This window comes from Heptranchias perlo, chromosome 11 (genome assembly GCF_035084215.1).
Source record: "Heptranchias perlo isolate sHepPer1 chromosome 11, sHepPer1.hap1, whole genome shotgun sequence".
In the NCBI taxonomy this organism is placed as follows: Eukaryota; Metazoa; Chordata; class Chondrichthyes; order Hexanchiformes; family Hexanchidae; genus Heptranchias; species Heptranchias perlo.
This window is the reverse complement of record NC_090335.1, coordinates 7,576,498-7,596,271: the sequence shown is the minus strand read 5'-3', so window position 1 is coordinate 7,596,271 and position 19,774 is coordinate 7,576,498. Positions and strand designations below refer to the sequence as shown.

At 50.7% G+C, this 19,774-nt stretch overlaps 3 non-coding genes across 3 annotated transcripts; all 3 read right to left on the bottom strand.

The window, feature by feature from the left end:
- Nucleotides 1-2,351: 2,351 nt before the first annotated feature.
- trnar-ccg (transfer RNA arginine (anticodon CCG)) lies at nt 2,352-2,424 on the bottom strand. The gene has a single exon. It is a non-coding gene; the product is annotated as a tRNA-Arg (tRNA).
- Nucleotides 2,425-9,152: 6,728 nt separating this feature from the next.
- Nucleotides 9,153-9,225, bottom strand: trnar-ucu (transfer RNA arginine (anticodon UCU)). Its single transcript has one exon. It is a non-coding gene; the product is annotated as a tRNA-Arg (tRNA).
- A 378-nt stretch (nt 9,226-9,603) lies between these two features.
- Nucleotides 9,604-9,676, bottom strand: trnar-ccu (transfer RNA arginine (anticodon CCU)). Its single transcript has one exon. It is a non-coding gene; the product is annotated as a tRNA-Arg (tRNA).
- Between the last annotated feature and the right edge of the window lie 10,098 nt (nt 9,677-19,774).

Sequence of the window (19,774 nt, the reverse complement as noted above, 5' to 3'; positions counted from 1 at the left end):
AAACCCGCTATTCCATGAACTTTTTCTATAACCTTATCTACTTGAGGTGCTGCTTTTAATGTCTTGTGCAGTTGAAGCAGATATTGCTGGCATCTTTTGTATTTGGTTATTTTTAAAGCTGTTTTCCTGACCCAGGATGCAGTGATCAACCTGAAGTCTGTCCAAGAACTCGCCAAAGACCTGGGCTTTGAATGGACCATTGTGGCTTCCGAGCTGGGATTCACAAGGGCGGAGATCGGCCGTTTTCACACGGCCTCTGTTCAGAAAAAGGTGCAAGCAAAGAAAATGTTAGAGAGCTGGTATGTCAAAAGCTCCATCACTAAAAATGAATAGTCTTAAGGAGTGGGATCTCACTAATGTTTCTGAGCCAGCATTTAATGCAATGACCCTCTCACCGTTCTGATATTGTACGCAGCTCTCCAAACCGGCAGACAATGGGCCGTCTCCCAATGTACATGGTGACTGGGTGAGGTGCTGAGTGCGTAGTGACAGGCATGGAGGAGAAACACTTGCATTTATATAGCACCTTTCATGGCCTCGGGACATCCCACAGCACTTCAATGAAGTACGTTTCAAGTGTAGTCACTTCAAAGTGAAGTTGTAACGACACCAAATAAGGGGGTAGAGTTAATACTGAGGAGGATGGGAGAAAATACAAGAAGACATCAATAAACTTGCAGAATGGGCGTGTAATTGGCAAATGAATTTCCATATACATTAAGTGTGAGGTGGTACATTTTGGTAGGAAGAATAAAGAGGGCACCTACTCCTTGGAAAATCAGAGTCTAAATGGGGTCGAGGAGCAGAGGGATCTGGGGGTACAGATACACAAATCAGTAAAAGTAGCAACGCAGGTTAATAAGGCCATAAAAAAGGCAAATCCAGCACTTGGGTTCATTTCTGGAGGAATAGAATTGAAAAGCTGAGAAGTTATGTTGAACTTGTATCGAACCTTAGTTAGACCACACTTGGAGTACTGAGAACAGTCCTGGTCTCCATATTATATAAAGGATATATTGAGAATAGACTGATGGGGCAGTAATTGGCCGGATTGGATTTGTCCTGCTTTTTGTGGACAGGACATACCTGGGCAATTTTCCACATTGTCAGGTAGATGCCAGTGATGTAGCTAATTACATTCGATGTAATTCTATGTAATGTAGGAAATGTGGCAGCTAATTTACACACAGCAAGATCCCACAAACAGCAATGAGAGAAATAAACAGGTGATCTGTTTTTTTGGGGATTTTGGTTGAGGGATAAATATTGTCCCGGACACTGGGGAGAACTCCCCTGCTCTTCTTAGAAATAGTTCCATGGGTTCTTTTACATCCACCTGAGAGGGCAGACGGGCCATCAGTTTAACGTCTCATGCAAAAGACGGCACCTCCAACAATGCAGCACTCCCCCAGCATTGCACTGGAGTGTCAGCCTGAAGTGGGACTTGAACCCACAACCTTCTGACTGAAACTTTGAGCCAAGGCTGATACATCAAAGTTTACCTGATTGGTGTTCCCAGAGACTTGAGCACATAATCTCGGCTGACACTTTAGTGCAGTACTGAGGGAGAGCTGTGCTGTATTTCAGGTCAGGTGTTTTGGAAAAATTACATGATGTTATTTTGGAGTTCTCCCCGGTGTCCTGGCCAATATTCAACCTTCAACCAACATCACTCACATCGATCCTCGGGTCATTATCTCATTGCTGTTCGTGGGATCTTGCTGTCCGTGAATTGTCTGCTGCATTTCCAACATGACAACAGTGACGACACTTCAAAATTACTTCATTGGTCTCTAAAGCGTTTTGGGACGTCCTGAGGTCATGAAAGGTGCGAAATAAATGCAAGTTCTTTGAAAAAACATTTCCTCAAAGTCCTGTTTCCAGGACCAAGACAGACATTACGTTGTAGAAGAGGTAGCTATCCCATAACATAAATCAGGGTCCGTGTGATCTCCTGGACTAGTTTTGATCACCGAAAGGGGTCAGAGAGGAATTTGCAGATTTTATTTCTCTAATTGTCCTCCATTTTTAATCTGTTTTTTTCACCTCTCCCAGGGGATTACACGGCTCTGGGTGGGTGGGGAGTATCTGTATCGAGATGCATCGGGCAACACAACTTTATGGGACAGGCAAGATGGACCAGTTGGTCTTTTCCTGTCTGTCACTTTCATTTGCTCGAGTGATTCCCAAACTCATTGCCTTCCCCATTCGGCCACTGGGGTCACAGCTGCTACCACAGCCTTTGTGCAGTTGGTCATTGCTCAACGCTCTCATAACATGAGCTCTTGAAATTTCATTAATGAGGACAAAGAGCTGGTTTTCACAGAATGAAGTTGGCTTAAAATTAACCTCACCCCAGATGGGACTTGAACCCACAATCCCTGGCTTCGGAGGCCAGTGCCTTATCCATTAGGCCACTGGGGCTGCACACTATTGGTGTTTGGTTCTTGTGACCTGCTCCTTTGTCTCTATGGATTCACTTCCAAACTTGAGGCCTTTTTATTCACAATCACATTGTGTCAATTCCAAAGATCCCAGCAATGATGTGACAGGATCTGATTTGCTCTTGTGTGTTGGACATTGGAGTATTTTGAATTGGAGCAATGTGATTTGCCCCATGGCTCTCGGACTAAATATGACGATTAGTGAAGAGGAGGGCCCCACTATTACAAATCGTCCAATCAAATTAAAATGTCTGCAACTAAAAATAAAATTAACCAATGATCTGGTTCCTTTCGTTAGTGACACAGTTGCTGTCCTGCGTCGCCCACGAAGGCTTCAAGTGTATTGGTGGAGCCCACGCGATCCCTCTCCAAGGTCACCCGGGTGTGTTGAAGGCCGTGGAACAGCGGCCAGCAGTCAGAACAATCCTCCATGTGGATGCTTCCAGTGGATGGTGGTTTTAGCCTGGCCCAGGAACATCCCCACCAGGGGTTCATCTGATCCGCTCACCCCCCGCCTCTCTCCCACACCCTGTGCACTGGGTGCCCGAAGACAAGGACTTCAACGTAACTAAAACTTGAGGTGCGTCCCCTTTAAATAGTGAAACAGGGGTTGCAGCCTCCGGTACTGTAAATAAAGATAATGTATATCTTCATCCAACCCACAAAATGGACAAGTGGCCGGGTATCTGTGAAATGGCCGAGGAGAATGTTCATGCAACCCTCTCCACCCCAGGTCTCCAATGGTGCAGAGGAGGAACCCCAAATACAGGGCTTTCCTGAGGGGACACTCGCCTCTGCCGGCCAGCAGGATATTACCCGAGGGCATGTCGGGACGGAAGGCGAGGGAGAGTATGCAGCAGTGACCTGTTCAGGAAATCCCTCCACTCAGAGCAGAATGGGCCCAAGGGAATCTCCGAGAGATGCCTCAATTTGGGAGGCCGATGTTTCCAAGGGAGGCTTTGGAGCCTCACACCAATGAGCAGCTCCGTCCGAATATGGGTGAAATTCACCGGAATTGCTCCATATGGCTGAGCCTCCTCGACACACTCAACTGAGTCAGGGTCAATTGTGGATTTTATCCCCTCGATGGATTTGGCTCCAAGCCAGATGTCATTGTCAGCTCATCGGCTGCTGAAATCCTCATCCATGGCCTCCTCACGTCTAATCTTGACTGTTCCATTGCTCCCCTGGCCGGCCTACCATCATCCACCCTCCGTAAACTTTAGCTCATCCAAAACTCTGCTGACCGTATCCTAACTCACATCAAGTCCCGTTCTCCCATCACCCCCGTGCGCACTGACCTCCATTGGCTCCCAGTCCCGCATCGACTCAATTTTAAAATTCTCATCCTTGTGTGCAAATCCCTCCATGACCTCGCCCCTCCCTATCTCTGTTACCTGTAACCTCCTACCACCCTCTGAGATCTCTGTGCTCCTCCAATCCCTGCCTCTTTCACATCCCCGATTTTCATCACTCCACCGTTGGCGGCTGTGCCTTCAGCTGCCTCGGCCCCAAGCTCTGGAATTCCCTCCCTAAACCTCTCTGCCTCTCCACCTCTCTCTCCTCCTTTAAGACGCTCCTTAAAACCTACCACTTTGATCAAGCTTCTGATCACCTGTTCTAATATCTCCTTTTCTGTCTCGGTGTCAATTTTTGTCTAATTACTCTCCTGTGATTTACCAGAATGGTACCAGGGATGAGGGACTTCAGTTATGTGGAGAGACTGGAGAAGCTGGGATTGTTCTCCTTAGAATAGAGAAGTTTAAAGGGAGATTTAATCGAGGTGTTCAAAATGATGAAGGATTTTGATCGAGTGGATGGGGAGAAATTATTTCCACCGGCAGGAGGGTCGGTAACCAGAGGACACAGAGTGAAGATAATTGGCAAAATCTCCAGGGGGGAAATGAGGAGAATTTTTTTTCCCAGTGAGTTGTTGTGATCTGGAATGCACGGCCTGAAAGGGCGGTGGAAGCAGATTCAATGGTAACTTTCAAAAGGGAATTGGACTTCTACTTGAAAAGGAGAAATTTGCCGGGCAACAGGGAACGAGCAGGGGAGTGGGACTAATTGGAGGGCTCTTGCAAAGTGCAGGCACATACTCGATGGGCCAAATGGCCTCCTCCTGCTCTGTCCAGGGAAGGTTATGCCTTACAAATTTGATTGAATTATTTGAGGAAGTGACAAGGAGGATTGATGAGGGGAGTGCAGTGGATGTTGTCTACATGGATTTTAGTTCGTCATTTGACAAGGTCCCACCTGGAAGACTGGTCGGAAAGGTAAAAGCCCACGGGATACAGGGAAAGGTGGCGAATTGGATCCAAAATTGGCTCAGTAACAGGAAACAAAGGGTAAATGTCGATGGATGTCTTTGTGAATGGAAATCTGTTTCCAGTGTTGTGCCACAGGGCTCAGTGTTGGGTCTCTTGCTGTTTGTGGTATATATTAATGATTTGAACTTGAATGTAGGGGGCACGATTGGCAAATTTGCAGATGGCCCAAAAATTGGCCGTGTAGTTGATGGTGAAGAGGATAGCTGTAGACTCCAAGAAGATATCAATGGGTTGGTGGAGTGGGCGGAAAAGTGGCAAACGCAACCAGCACGGAGTGCGGCAGGCACAGAGTGAGACAGCTGAGAGTTTGGTGAGTGTGGGAGTTTGATGAAGTGGGGGAAGGAGGTGCTGCTTTGCCTTGCTTTTCCTGACTTTTTCTGCAGAGCGGCGGCGGACCTGAGCAGCAGAAGACTTAGAGCGGGGAATAAAATCAGCAGCAGACCTGCAACAAGAGACAACTACTGTGCGACGTCACAGGTGAGGCAGGAGAGTCCGAGAGGTGAGCACAGTATAAAGGGAGAGACCGAGAGTGGGAGGAGAGTCCGAGATGTGAGCACAGTATAAAAGGAGAGACCGAGAGTGGGAGGAGAGTCTGAGAGGTGAACGTAGTGTAAAAGGAGAGTCCGAGAGGTGAGCCCAGTGTAAAAGGAGAGTCCGAGAGGTGAGCCCAGTGTAAAAGGAGTGTCCCGAGAGCGGGAGGAGAGTCTGAGAGGTGAACGCAGTGTAAATCTAAGGCAAGTCATGACAGCAGAGCTCGCACCCGTGTTATGCTCCTCCTGCACTATGTGGGAAGTCATGGACACTACCAGTGTCCCTGGTGACCATATGTGCAGGAAGTGTGTCCAGCTGCAGCTACTGTCTAATCACATTTCGGAGCTGGAGCTGTGGGTGGATTCGCTGTGGAGCATCCGCGATGCTGAGACTATCGTGGATAGCACGTTCAGTGAGGTGGTCACACCACAGGTAAAGGTTACGCAGGCAGAAAGGAAATGGGTGACCACCAGGAAGAGTAAAAGGACTAGGCAGATAGAGCAGGAGTCCCCTGGGGCCATCTCCCTCTCAAACAGATATACCGCTTTGGATACTGTTGGGGGAGATGGCTTATCAAGGGAAAGCAGCAAGAGCCAAGTTTGTGGCACCACGGGTGGCTCTGCTGCACAGGAGGGGAGGAAGAAGAGTGGCAGGGCTCTAGTGATAGGGGATTCAATTGTAAGGGGATCAGATAGGCGTTTCTGTGGCCGCAAACGTGACTCCAGGATGGTATGTTGCCTCCCTGGTGTTAGGGTCAAGGATGTCACGGAGCGGCTGCAGGACATTCTGGAGTGGGAGTGTGAACAGCCAGTAGTCGTGGTCCATATCGGTATGCTTCTTTGCAATAGTCCGTTCTGTTCTGTATGACGATGGCTCCTTCTTTGTCCGCTGGTTTGATGACGTGGAGCACAGTGGAGAGGATCTCCAAGAAGATCGCGCATATCGACACAGACATCAAGTTTTTACAGAGCTGCAAGAAAGCAGACAAGATCCCGAAAGGACTACAGATCACGAACCCACTCAATTCGACACACAACTCAGATTACGCTGAGAGACTCTGCCGTCGTACCTCTCGCACACTCCGCAACCATCTCATACACCAACTCTACAGCAGACGCCGCAACCTCGAAACCAAGATAGAGTCCATACTCTCAACCTGTACTCAGGACACAGCAGACCAGCTACGAGACACCGCCAAACAGACGAGGCAACGGAACTACGCTGCCTACATGAAAACCAAGAGCAGGAAGCTTGAGAAACTCGGCATCACCACCAGCATCGACCAAGCCTCCCCCGGTACCACGGTTACAACCACAGGGAGGTCTATCGTCAATTTGTCCGACCACACCCTTCAACCAGACGAAATCGAAGTTCTCAGCCGAGGGCTCAATTTCTGCCCCACCACCAAAATGGACCCCACTAGTCTCACGGCGGACACAGAGGAATTCATCAGGAGAATGAGGCTCCGGGAATTCTTCCACAAATCCCAAGATGTCAGCAGCGAACCCAATGAGACAATCAACGATCCGGAACAGCAGACAGAGGGATCCGCGGTACAGCAACCGAAGAAGAAAGAGTCAAACTGGACTCCTCCGGAGGTTCGCTGCCCTCAGCTTGACATGTATGCTCAAGCTGTCAGGAGATGCGTCAATGCCAGATTCATCAGCCGCACTCAGAAGACAGTCCAGAATGTCACCCGAGCACAACGCAACGCCATCAACGCTCTCAAGACCAACCGCAACATCGTCATCAAACCAGCGGACAAAGGAGGAGCCATCGTCATACAGAACAGAACGGACTATTGCAAAGAAGCAGACCGACAACTGGACAACCAGGAACACTACAGACGGTTACCCGCAGATCCGACCAAAGATCACACCCACCAGCTCAACAAACTGATCAAGACCTTCGATCCAGACCTTCAAAGCATCCTTAGCACTCTCATCCCACGTACTCCCCGCGTGGGAGACTTCTACTGCCACCCAAAGATACACAAAGCCAACACACCCGGACGTCCTATCGTATCAGGCAACGGAACCCTGTGTGAGAACCTCTCTGGATACGTCGAGGGCATCCTGAAACCCATCGTACAGGGAACCCCCAGCTTCTGTCGCGACACTACAGACTTCCTACAAAAACTCAGCACCCACGGACCAGTTGAACCAGGAACACTTCTCACCACGATGGACGTCTCAGCACTCTACACCAGTATCCCCCACGATGATGGCATCGCTGCAAGAGCCTCAGTACTCAACACCAACAACAGCCAATCTCCAGACGCCATCCTACAACTCATCCGCTTCATCCTGGATCACAATGTCTTCACCTTCGATAACCAGTTCTTTACCCAAACACATAGAACAGCCATGGAGACCAAATTCGCACCCCAATACGCCAACATTTTCATGCACAAGTTCAAGCACGACTTCTTCACTGCACAGGACCTCCAACCAACGCTATACACCAGATACATCGACGACATTTTCTTCCTATGGACCCACGGCGAAGAATCACTGAAGAGACTACACGATAACATCAACAAGTTCCATCCCACCATCAAACTCACCATGGACTACTCCTCAGAATCGGCTTCTTTCTTGGACACACGAGTCTCCATCAAAGACGGGCACCTCAGCACCTCACTCTACCGCAAGCCCACGATGCTCCACTTTTCCAGCTTCCACCCTAACCACATCAAAGAGGCCATCCCCTATGGACAGGCCCTGCGAGTACACAGGATCTGCTCAGACGAGGAGGAACGCGATGGACACCTACAGACGCTGAAAGACGCCCTCGTAAGAACGGGATATGACGCTCAACTCGTCGATCGACAGTTCCGACGGGCCACAGCGAAAAATCGCATAGACCTCCTCAGAAGACAAACACAGGACGCAACCTACAGAGTACCCTTCATCGTCCAGTACTTCCCCGGAGCAGAGAAACTACGCCATGACGACGAACACCTCGCTAAGGCCATCCCCACGCCTCCACTACTCGACTTCAAACAGCCACCCAACCTCAAACAGACCATCGTTCACAGCAAATTACCCAGCTTTCAGGAGAACAGCATCCACGACACCAAACAACCCTGCCAGGGCAACCTCTGCAAGACATGCCAGATCATCGACACAGATACCACCATCACACGAGAGGACACCACCCACCAGGTACATGGTTCATACTCCTGTGACTTGGCCAATGTTGTCTACCTCATACGTTGCAGGAATGGATGCCCCAGAGCATGGTACATTGGCGAGACCATGCAGACACTGCGACAACGGATGAACGGACACCGCACAACAATCGCCAGACAGGAGGGTTCCCTCCCAATCGGGGAACACTTCAGCAGTCAAGGACATTCAGCCACCGATCTTCGGGTAAACGTTCTCCAAGGTGGCCTTCGAGACACTCGATAACGCAAAAATATATCTGCCAATTCCACACACTTCAGCAATGATTGGCAGCAGTTGTGAACACTTTTGATTCCCTAAAACAGCCCTGGCAAGTGTAGACGAGAGTTCTGGTCCCTGAATGGTGGGCTGACATCCGGTGGGGTACTCGTGTCTGATGGGAGCAGAGTAACGACCCCCCCATCATATCTATCTGGTGGTCCTGGTAAGGAGTTGCGAGTCAGGGTAACAACTGTTCATGTTAGAATGGACTCTGACACGGGAAATACCCAGAGCATGACCTGCTGGATGGAAAGCAGTGCAAGAAATGGGTTGCCTCTTGTACTGTTTGGCATGGAAGAGGAGGAGAAGAAAAAGACAGTGTTCGGTGAAAGGACATTGTTTGCCTGGAAAGTGCAGGTGACATTGTTCCCTGAGTATGTAAGATTCTCAAAATTCACCCCAGATGGGACTTGAACCCACAATCCCTGGCTTAGAAGGCTAGTGCCTTATCCATTAGGCCACTGGGGCGGTGTGCAACAGGACCTTGGTGCTGGCAACTTGCCCCTTTGTCCCTATCGATTCACTTCAAATTTGATGCCTTTTTATGGGCCGGCCCTTTCTTTTCATACACAATCACATTGTATCAGTTCCAAAGATCCCAGCAATGACGTGACAGGATCTGACTTGCTTTTGTGTGTCAGCAATTGGTACAGTTGAGTGTTGGGCAAAATGTCGATTTTATGTGAAAAGCAAGTGGTTTTGTCGCTGTTTCCTTGCCCCTCCTGGGAATAAGTTTCATCAATTCACAGGACACCTCGTGTGATTGAGCTCTTTGATCTCTCTGGAATTCAGCAATGAGGACAAAGAGCTGGTTTTCACAGAATGCAGTTGGTTTAAAACCAAACTCACCCCAGGTGGGACTTGAACCCACAATCCCTGGCTTAGGAGGCCAGTGCCTTATCCATTAGGCCACTGGGGCTGCACACTATTGGTGTTTGGTGCTTGTGACCTGCTCCTTTGTCTCTATGGATTCACTTCCAAACTTGAGGCCATTTTATTCACAATCACATTGTGTCAATTCCAAAGATCCCAGCAATGATGTGACAGGATCTGATTTGCTCTTGTGTGTTGGACATTGGAGTATTTTGAATTGGAGCAATGTGATTTGCCCCATGGCTCTCGGACTAAATATGACGATTGGTGAAGAGGTGGGCCCCACGATTACAAATCGTCCAATCAAATTAAAATGTCTGCAACTAAAAATAAAATTAACCAATGATCTGGTTCCTTTCGTTAGTGACACAGTTGCTGTCCTGCGTCGCCCACGAAGGCTTCAAGTGTATTGGTGGAGCCCACGCGATCCCTCTCCAAGGTCACCCGGGTGTGTTGAAGGCCGTGGAACAGCGGCCAGCAGTCAGAACAATCCTCCATGTGGATGCTTCCAGTGGATGGTGGTTTTAGCCTGGCCCAGGAACATCCCCACCAGGGGTTCATCTGATCCGCTCACCCCCCGCCTCTCTCCCCCACCCTGTGCACTGGGTGCCCGAAGACAAGGACTTCAAAGTAACTGAAACTTGAGGCACGGCCCCTTTAAATAGTGAAACAGGGGTTGCAACCTCCGGTACTGTAAATAAAGATAATGTATATCTTCATCCAACCCACAAAATGGACAAGTGGCCGGGTATCTGTGAAATGGCCGAGGAGAATGTTCATGCAACCCTCTCCACCCCAGGTCTCCAATGGTGCAGAGGAGGAACCCCAAATACAGGGCTTTCCTGAGGGGACACTCGCCTCTGCCGGCCAGCAGGATATTACCCGAGGGCATGTCGGGACGGAAGGCGAGGGAGAGTATGCAGCAGTGACCTGTTCAGGAAATCCCTCCACTCAGAGCAGAATGGGCACAAGGGAATCTCTGAGAGATGCCTCAATTTGGAAGGCCGATGTTTCCAAGGGAGGCTTTGGAGCCTCACACCGATGAGCAGCTCCGTCCGAAGATGGGTGAGATTCACCGGAATCGCTCCATATGGCTGAGCCTCCTCGACACACTCAACTGAGTCAGGGTCAATTGTGGATTTTAGCCCCTGGATGACTTTGGCTACAGGCCAGATGTAATTGTCAGCTCATCGGCTGCTGAAATCCTCATCCATGGCCTCGTCACCCCTCCTTTTGCAGTGTGACTCAAGCATCAGGCACGTGGAGATAAAACCCGGAGACAGGGAAAGGGGCCGTTCCCTTCACCACCACCGCTGCCCAACCCAGCCAAGGGGGGAAACCTATTTACATCCGCCAGGTCAAGCACATCCTGGGAGAGGTCAACCAGGGCCAAGGTAGGAACATCTTGAATTCAACACTTTTAAGTGTACAGACTCAAGCACCCTGGGTTCATAGACTCAAAACCCTAAGTGCAGAGATGTCAACACTTTAAGAGCACTAAGGACGATTTACCAAGGAAACAGACAAATCCTTAATTTCTCACTGAGGAACTCCCTGGGGTTTACCACTCAGTCTACGAGTGAATTTTTTTATATTCATTCATGGGATGTGGGTGTCGCTGGCGAGGCCGGCATTTATTGCCCATCCCTAATTGCCCTTGAGAAGGTGGTGGTGAGCCGCCTTCTTGAACCGCTGCAGTCCGTGTGGTGATGGTTCTCCCACGGTGCTGTTAGGAAGGGAGTTCCAGGATTTTGACCCAGCGACGATGATGGAACGGCGATATATTTCCAAGTCAGGATGGTGTGTGACTTGGAGGGGAACGTGCAGGTGGTGTTGTTCCCATGTGCCTGCTGCTCTTGTCCTTCTAGGTGGTAGAGGTCGCGGGCGTAGGAGGTGCTGTTGAAGAAGCCTTGGCGAGTTGCTGCAGTGCATCCTGTGGATGGTGCACACTGCAGCCACAGTGCATCGGTGGTGAAGGGAGTGAATGTTTAGGGTGGTGGGTGGGGTGCCAATCAAGCGGGCTGCTTTATCCTGGATGGTGTTGAGCTTCTTGAGTGTTGTTGGAGCTGTACTCATCCAGGCAAGTGGAGAGTATTCCATCACACTCCTGACTTGTGCCTTGTAGATTGTGGAAAGGCTTTGGGGAGTTAGGAGGTGAGTCACTTGCCACAGAATACCCAGCCTCTGACCTGCTCTTGTAGCCGCAGTATTTATGTGGCTGGTCCAGTTCAGTTTCTGGACAATGGTGACCCCCCAGGATGTTGATGGTAGGGGACTTGGCAATGGTAATGCCGTTGAATGTCAAAGGTAGGTGGTTAGAATCTCTCTTGTTGGAGATGGTCATTGCCTTGCACTTGTCTGGCGTGAATTTCCTATTTTGTTTGTTACTTATCAGCCCAAGACAGGATGTTGTCCAAGTTTTGCTGCATGCAGACACGGACTACTTCATTATCTGAGGGGTTGCAAATGGAACTGAACACTGTGCAGTCATCAGCAAACATCCTCGTTTCTGACCTTATGATGGAGGGAAGGTCATTGATGAAGCAGCTGAAGATGGTTGGGCCTCGGACACTGCCCTGAGGAACTCCTGCAGCAATGTCCTGTGACGAGAGATGATTGGCCTCCAACAACCACTACCATCTTCCTTTGTGCTAGGTATGACTCCAGCCACTGGAGAGTTTTCCCCCTGATTCCCATTGACTTCAATTTTACGAGGGCTCCTTGGTGCCACACTCAGCAAATGCTGCCTTGATGTCAAGGGCAGTCACTTTCACCTCATATCACCTCTGGAATTCAGCTCTTTTGTCCATGTTTGGACCAAGGCTGTAATGAGGTCTGGAGCCGAGTGGTCCTTGGCGGAACCCAAATTGAGCATCGGTGAGCAGGTGCCGCTTGATAGCGCTGTCAACGACACCTTCCATCACTTTGCTGATGATTGAGAATGGACTGATGGGGAGGTTATTGGATTTCTCCTGCGTTTTGTGGACAGGACATACCTGGGCAATTTTCCACATTGTTGGGTTGATGCCAGTGTTGTCGCTGTACTGGAACAGCTTGGCTAGAGGCGCGGCTAGTTCTGGAGCACAAGACTTCAGTACCACAGCCGGGGTATTGTCAGGGCCCAGTAGCCTTTGCTGCATCCAGTGCACTCAGCCGTTTCTTCATATCACGTGGAGTGAATCGAATTGGCTGAAGACTGGTTTCTGTGATGGTGGGGATATCGGGAGGAGGCCAAGATGGATCATCCACTTCTGGCTGAAGATGGTTTCAAACGCTTCAACCTTGTCTTTTGCACTCATGTGCTGGACTCTGTCATCATTGAGGATGGGGATGTTTACAGAGCCTCCTCCTCCCGTTAGTTGTTTAATTGTCAACCATCATTCATGACTGGAAGTGGCAGGACTGCAGAGCTTTGATCTGATCCGTTGGTTGTGGCATCTCTTCGCTCTGTCTATAGCATGTTGCTTCTGCTGTTTAGCATGCATGTCGTCCTGAGTTGTTGCTTCACCAGGTTGGCACCTCATTTTTTGGTACACCTGGTGCTGCTCCTGGCATGCTCTTCTACACTCCTCCTTGAACCAGGGTTGATTCCCCTGGCTTGTTGGTAATGGTAGAGTGAGGAATATGCCGGGCCATAAGGTTACAGATTGTGCTGGAATACAATTCTGCTATTGCTGATGGCCCACAGCGCCTCATGGATGCCCAGTTTTGTCCTGCTAGATCTGTTCTGAATCTATCCCATTTAGCACGGTGTAAGTGTCACACAACACGTCGGATGGTGTCCTCAGTGCGAGGACGGGACTTCGTCTCCAATGAGGACTGTGTGGTGGTCACTCCTACCGATACTGTCATGGGACAGATAGATTGGTGAGGACGAGGTCAAGTAAGCTTTTTCCCCTCGTTTTGGTTCACTCACCAGCTGCCGCAGGCCCAGTGTGGCAGCTGTGTCCTTCAGGACCTGGCCAGCAGTGGTGCTACCGAGCCACCCTTGGTGATGGACATTGAAGTCCCTCCACCCAGAGTACATTCTGTGCCCTTTGTGCTTCTCAATATAGAGGAAGGACTGATTCATCAGCTGAGGGAGGGCGATAGGTGGTAATCACCACAGCAGGAGGTTCCACTTTGCCCATCTTTGACCTGATGCCATTAGATTTCAGGGGAATTCGGAGTCAATCTTCTGGACTCCCAGGGCCACTCCCTCCTGACTGTGTATCACTGCATCGCTACCTCTGGTCGATCTGTCCTGCCGGTGGAACAAGGCGTACCCAGGGATGGTGATGGAAGAGTCTGGGACGTTTGCCTGAAAGGTATGATTCTGTCAGTGTGGCTGTTGCTTGACCAGTTTGTGGGACAGCTCTCCCACTTTTGGCACAAGCCCCCTGCTGTTCAGTGAGGAGGAACTTTGCAGGGTCGACTGGGCTTGGTTTGCTTTTGTTGTGTCTCGTTACCTAGCAGTCCATTCAGTTTTATTCTTATTTCAACTTTTTTTCAAGTGAAATTTTACAACTGAGTGGCTTGTTCGGCCATTTCAGAGGGCAATTAAGAATCAACCACATTGCTGTGGATCTGGAGTCACATGTCGGCCAGACCCGGTAAGGACAGCAAGCTTCCTTGTGTTTTTATGACAATCCAGTAGTTTCATGGCCACCATTACCACTAGTAGTACTTTAATTCCAGATTTTATTTAATTAATTCAATTTAAATTCCCCAGCTGCCGTGGTGGGATTTGAATTCATAACTCCAGATTATTCGTCCAGGTCTCTGGATCACTAGTCCAGTAACATAACCAACATGTTACCGTACCCATTAGCGCACGAATGACGTCAACGTTTGCCCCACCGAACTGCCTTCCATCACCCAGTTCCTATTGAACATGAGTTCACCTTCCCAACACCCAGTTAGGATGCCCACAAGTTACTGAGTGAATGAATTAACCCTTTCTTGCCATATCGTCACAGGAGTCAGACAAGTCTTGCACTAACAATTGTTTATTAACTTCAAATCATGATTAGCAATACTCAAACATTGAGATGCAAATAATTAGCCGATAGGATTATTAACAAAATGAATAGCAGGCACTTCAGTGATATTACAATAATTCAGCATTAACTGGGTCGCTGCTTATCAAATAGTCGTTGAGATCAGTGCCTGAGATTGATATAAATTGGTGAAATTAATTTAGGACAAAACGCCTTAGTTAGCTGGCAAGTTAACAGCATTAGATAGCTAGTCTATTGGATAGATGATAGTGTGTGTGCTGGTGGTTAGCAATGTTTCCAGAACTTGTATGAATTTATTGATCAGCTGCTTGGTTAAACTGGTCGTCTTCACTTGGGACAATGGTATTGGCTTGTGGGATGTTGAGGTGATCAGCCTCCTTGTGTTGAGGTGTTCTCCGTTCCTCATGGATCCTCTGTCCTTTGGGCAAATCCACCTTACGCAGTGAGAGCAGTATCCGGACTAGGTGGAGAGGGGAGAGGAGTGAGGGAGGTGAGAGAAGGTGAAAGTGGAGAACAGAAACTGAAGTTGAAGAGAGAGAGAGAGATGAATGGAAGGGAGAGAGTGAAACAGACAGCAAGGAGGTGAAAGAGAGACACAGAAGCAGAAAGGAAGATACGCAAAGTGAGGGGGGAGAACGATGAAACTGGAGAAAAATGAGGCAAAGATGGAGGAGGGGGAGAGAGCAAGAAACAGAAATGGAGGAAGGTGAGGGGGCGATGGAAGTGAAGGTGAGTGTTGACCGGAAGTCACCGGTTAACGGTTTTGGCTTAGTACACAGAGGAAGAGTCAATTCTCTCTTAATTTTCAATTCGCTTTATTAACGTTATTAGATCATGTACATACCGCTTATACGTCTGGTTAGATATAGGCATGCAGTTTACAGCAGGTTATACAGTTTTATACTCAAACTAGAATTTAAACGCACACCCACTGGGTTTCCCTGACTAACACTCCCTGAGTGGTCACAGAATAGAAAGGATATTGTATAATCCGGAAAGGAGAGATAACGCTGGCCAGGCGATTGGCTCTCTCTCTCTCTACGTCGTCTCTCCGTCCCTGACGTATGGTCCCTACTTCCACGATGGTTAGTCTCCAGAGTCTCCCTCACAAACACACTCTGGCACCAAGCCTGCAATTCTTCAGTTTTAACCCCAAGCCTGTCTTTTCGAATGATGCTGTCTTCTCCGGTTGGCTCAAAATTCCTTGAGTGGTCAGTGTCATCACCTGATTGGCTCTGTTCCAAGGGGCTAGGTAGCATCACCTCATTACCCCTTTTCTAAATAAGGCCTGGTGTCTCATCAAAGCTCCTTTGTCCCTCCAAGAAGCGGAACGAATTCAAACCGGTTCTGGCCAGTTCAGACCAGTGACTGAACTCCAGGTCACCTCAGTTCAAAAGTCAGTCTCTTTGTTAGCAATTCGAATTAACCTCAGTAGTTTTCTGCAGCCCTGGCCAACATGAGGCTCCAGCATTGAGGAGAGAGATATGAAAGGGATGAGAGAGAAATAGAAGGAGATGAGAGAGCAATAATAAGTGGAGGAGGAGAAAGAGAAATAGAAGTGAAAAAGAAAGTGAGAAACAGAATTGGAGGAGGAGAGAGAAAAACAGAAGTGAAGGAGGAGAAAATAAAAAAGAGAATGGTGGAGAGAGAAACATAAGTGACGGAGGAAAAAGTGAGAAACAGAATGGGGCAGGAAAGAGAGAAAGTGAGAAATAGAATGTTGGAGGAGAAGAAAGTGGGAAATAGAAGTGGAAGAGGAGAAAGAGAAAGAGAAATGGGAGAGAAGAGAGAAACACAATGGTTGAGGAGAAGAAGGTGGGAACAGCTGTGGAGAAGATGGTGAGAAACAGAAGTGGAGAAGAGAGAGAAACAAAGCAGTGAATCAGAGTGAGACTTTACTACACCCAGTATCCTCAGCTAGAGGAGGGAGAAAGACTGAGGGGGAGTTGGTGGGATGACATCACTTGCCAGAAATATCGACAGTTCTGCCTGACATGCCCCCGTGCCTGGATCGTGCATTGTCAGGGTAACATCCTGGTGGAGAGAGGAACATAGGAACAGGAGGAGGCCATTCAGCCCCTCGAGCCTACTCTGCCATTCAATTAGATCATGGCTGATCTGCATCTTAACTCCATCTACCCGCCTTAGTTCCCTAACCCTCAATACCCTCACCCAACAAAAATCGATCAATCTTAGTGTTGCAATTTTCAATTGACCCTCAGCCTGAACAGCTTTTTTGAGGGAGAGAGTTCCAGATTTCCACTACCCTTTTGTGAAGGCAGGATCAGCGATCGGGAGTGGGAGGAGGACAGCGATCGGGAGAGGGAGGGGATCAGTGATCGGGAGAGGGAGGGGGACAGCGATCGGGAGAGGGAGGGGGACAGCGATCGGGAGAGGGAGGGGGCAGCGATCGGGAGAGGGAGGGGGACAGCGATCGGGAGAGGGAGGGGGACAGCGATCGGGAGAGGGAGGGGGCAGCGATCGGGAGAGGGAGGGGGACAGAGATCGGGAGAGGGAGGGGGCAGCGATCGGGAGAGGGAGGGGGACAGAGATCGGGAGAGGGAGGGGGCAGCGATCGGGAGAGGGAGGGGATCAGCGATTGGGAGAGGGACGGGATCAGCGATCGGGAGAGGGAGGGGGCAGCGATCGGGAGAGGGAGGGGGCAGCGATCGGGAGAGGGAGGGGGACAGCGATCGGGAGAGGGACGGGATCAGCGATCGGGAGAGGGAGGGGGACAGCGATCGGGAGAGGGAGGGGGACAGAGATCGGGAGAGGGAGGGGGACAGCGATCGGGAGAGGGAGGGGGACAGCGATCGGGAGAGGGAGGGGGACAGAGATCGGGAGAGGGAGGGGGCAGCGATCGGGAGAGGGAGGGGGACAGAGATCGGGAGAGGGAGGGGGACAGCGATCGGGAGAGGGAGGGGGACAGCGATCGGGAGAGGGAGAGGGACAGCGATCGGGAGAGGGAGGGGGACAGCGATCGGGAGAGGGAGGGGATCAGTGATCGGGAGAGGGAGGGGGACAGCGATCGGGAGAGGGACGGGATCAGCGATCGGGAGAGGGAGGGGGACAGCGATCGGGAGAGGGAGGGGGACAGAGATCGGGAGAGGGAGGGGGACAGCGATCGGGAGAGGGAGGGGGACAGCGATCGGGAGAGGGAGGGGGACAGCGATCGGGAGAGGGAGGGGGACAGCGATCGGGAGAGGGAGGGGGACAGCGATCGGGAGAGGGAGGGGGACAGCGATCGGGAGAGGGAGGGGGACAGCGATCGGGAGAGGGAGGGGGACAGCGATCGGGAGAGGGAGGGGGCAGCGATCGGGAGAGGGAGAGGGACAGCGATCGGGAGAGGGAGAGGGACAGCGATCGGGAGAGGGAGGGGAACAGCGATCGGGAGGGGGAGGGGGCAGCGATCGGGAGAGGGAGGGGGCAGCGATCGGGAGGGGGAGGGGGCAGCGATCGGGAGAGGGAGGGGAACAGCGATCGGGAGTGGGAGGGGGGCAGCGATCGGGAGGGGGAGGGGGCAGCGATCGGGAGAGGGAGGGGGACAGCGATCGGGAGAGGGAGGGGGGCAGCGATCGGGAGAGGGAGGGGGCAGCGATCGGGAGAGGGACGGGATCAGCGATCGGGAGAGGGAGGGGGACAGCGATCGGGAGAGGGAGGGGGACAGCGATCGGGAGAGGGAGAGGGGCAGCGATCGGGAGGGGGAGGGGGCAGCGATCGGGAGAGGGAGAGGGGCAGCGATCGGGAGGGGGAGAGGGACAGCGATCGGGAGAGGGAGGGGGACTGAGATGGGGGGTGGGGTTCGAGAGGGGTGCGGGCGGTAGTGGTTTTACTTTGGTGCCGAGACGACCCCTCCTGCATCTCCTGTTTCCACATTCAGGGAATTATATTTTAAAATTGACTTTTTTGATGGCGGCCCTTTAAGGACCCCTGGTTAGGCCGCACTTAGACCAGGTTTTCCTGAATACAACCGGCGGGAACAGTGCGAATGGGGGGAATGGTTAAGAAGGGGAAAGTTCAGACTGTGTTTCCGACATGTTCCCCCACATCTGAACTTGTCTGAATTCAGGCACGGGAGGTTTCCTGCCCCAGAGCAAAGAGAGGCAGGAGTGGGGGGGCTAATTTAAATGGGCATTTTAACTGTGGGCCCGACTAAGGCTCGCACACTTGAACCTGCGAATGAAAGCTGGTTTCATGAAAAATCCGGGCCATCGGAAGTCCAGGTAAGTCCAGTTTATTTTTACCTTTTATAGTTCCTTGTGAGGGCAGGGGAGGAGATGGGGAGATTGAGGGGGGGTGATGGGGAGAGGGAGAGGAGGTGATGAGGAGACGGGGGTGCGATGGGGAGAGTGATTGAGGGAGAGGGCGAGGGGGCTAGTGGCTGAGAGATGGAGAGGGCGAAGTGGGGGAGTGACGGAGTGTGGCAGGGGACAGGAGGGAGAGGGAGTGAGAGGGCTAGGGGAGTGATTGAGGGAAGGAGGGAGAGAGAGGGGAGCTTGTGCCGGGGATGCTGATGAGGCCTGGGGTCCAATTTCCATCAATCTTCGGGCCTCTCGGTTCGGGCCTGTGCTGGTCGGCCCAGACCAAAATCTAACCCACAGTTTTCAAGCCACAGCCTGAAAGCTGTGAGAATGACATCGAAATTACAACACAGAAACTGGGCGTTGGCCCCAACCAGTCGGTGCTGGTCTTGATCCCCCACACGAGCAGTATCCTAATCCCATGTGTCCGCCCTATCCCTTCGTTCCCCTTTCCATCAATCACCTGTCTAACCTGTTCTTAAATGTTGACACCATCCCTGCTGCAATCACTGTCTCCAGTCGTGTATCCACCATAACCCACAGCCTCACAGCCCTCTGTGCAAAAACCTTTCTGCTGCTCTCTGTCCTCAATCTCTTCCATTTAATCCTGTATCTAGATTCACCATTACCTCTTGCCTTAAACCCACTATTCCATGAACTTTCTATAACCTTATCTACTTGCGGTGCTGCTTTTAATGTCTTGTGAGGTTGAAGCAGATATTGCTGGCACCTTTTGTATTGGGTTATTTTAAAAGCTGTTTTCCTGACCCAGGATGCAGTGATCAACCTGAAGTCTGTCCAAGAACTCGCCAAAGACCTGGGCTTTGAATGGACCATTGTGGC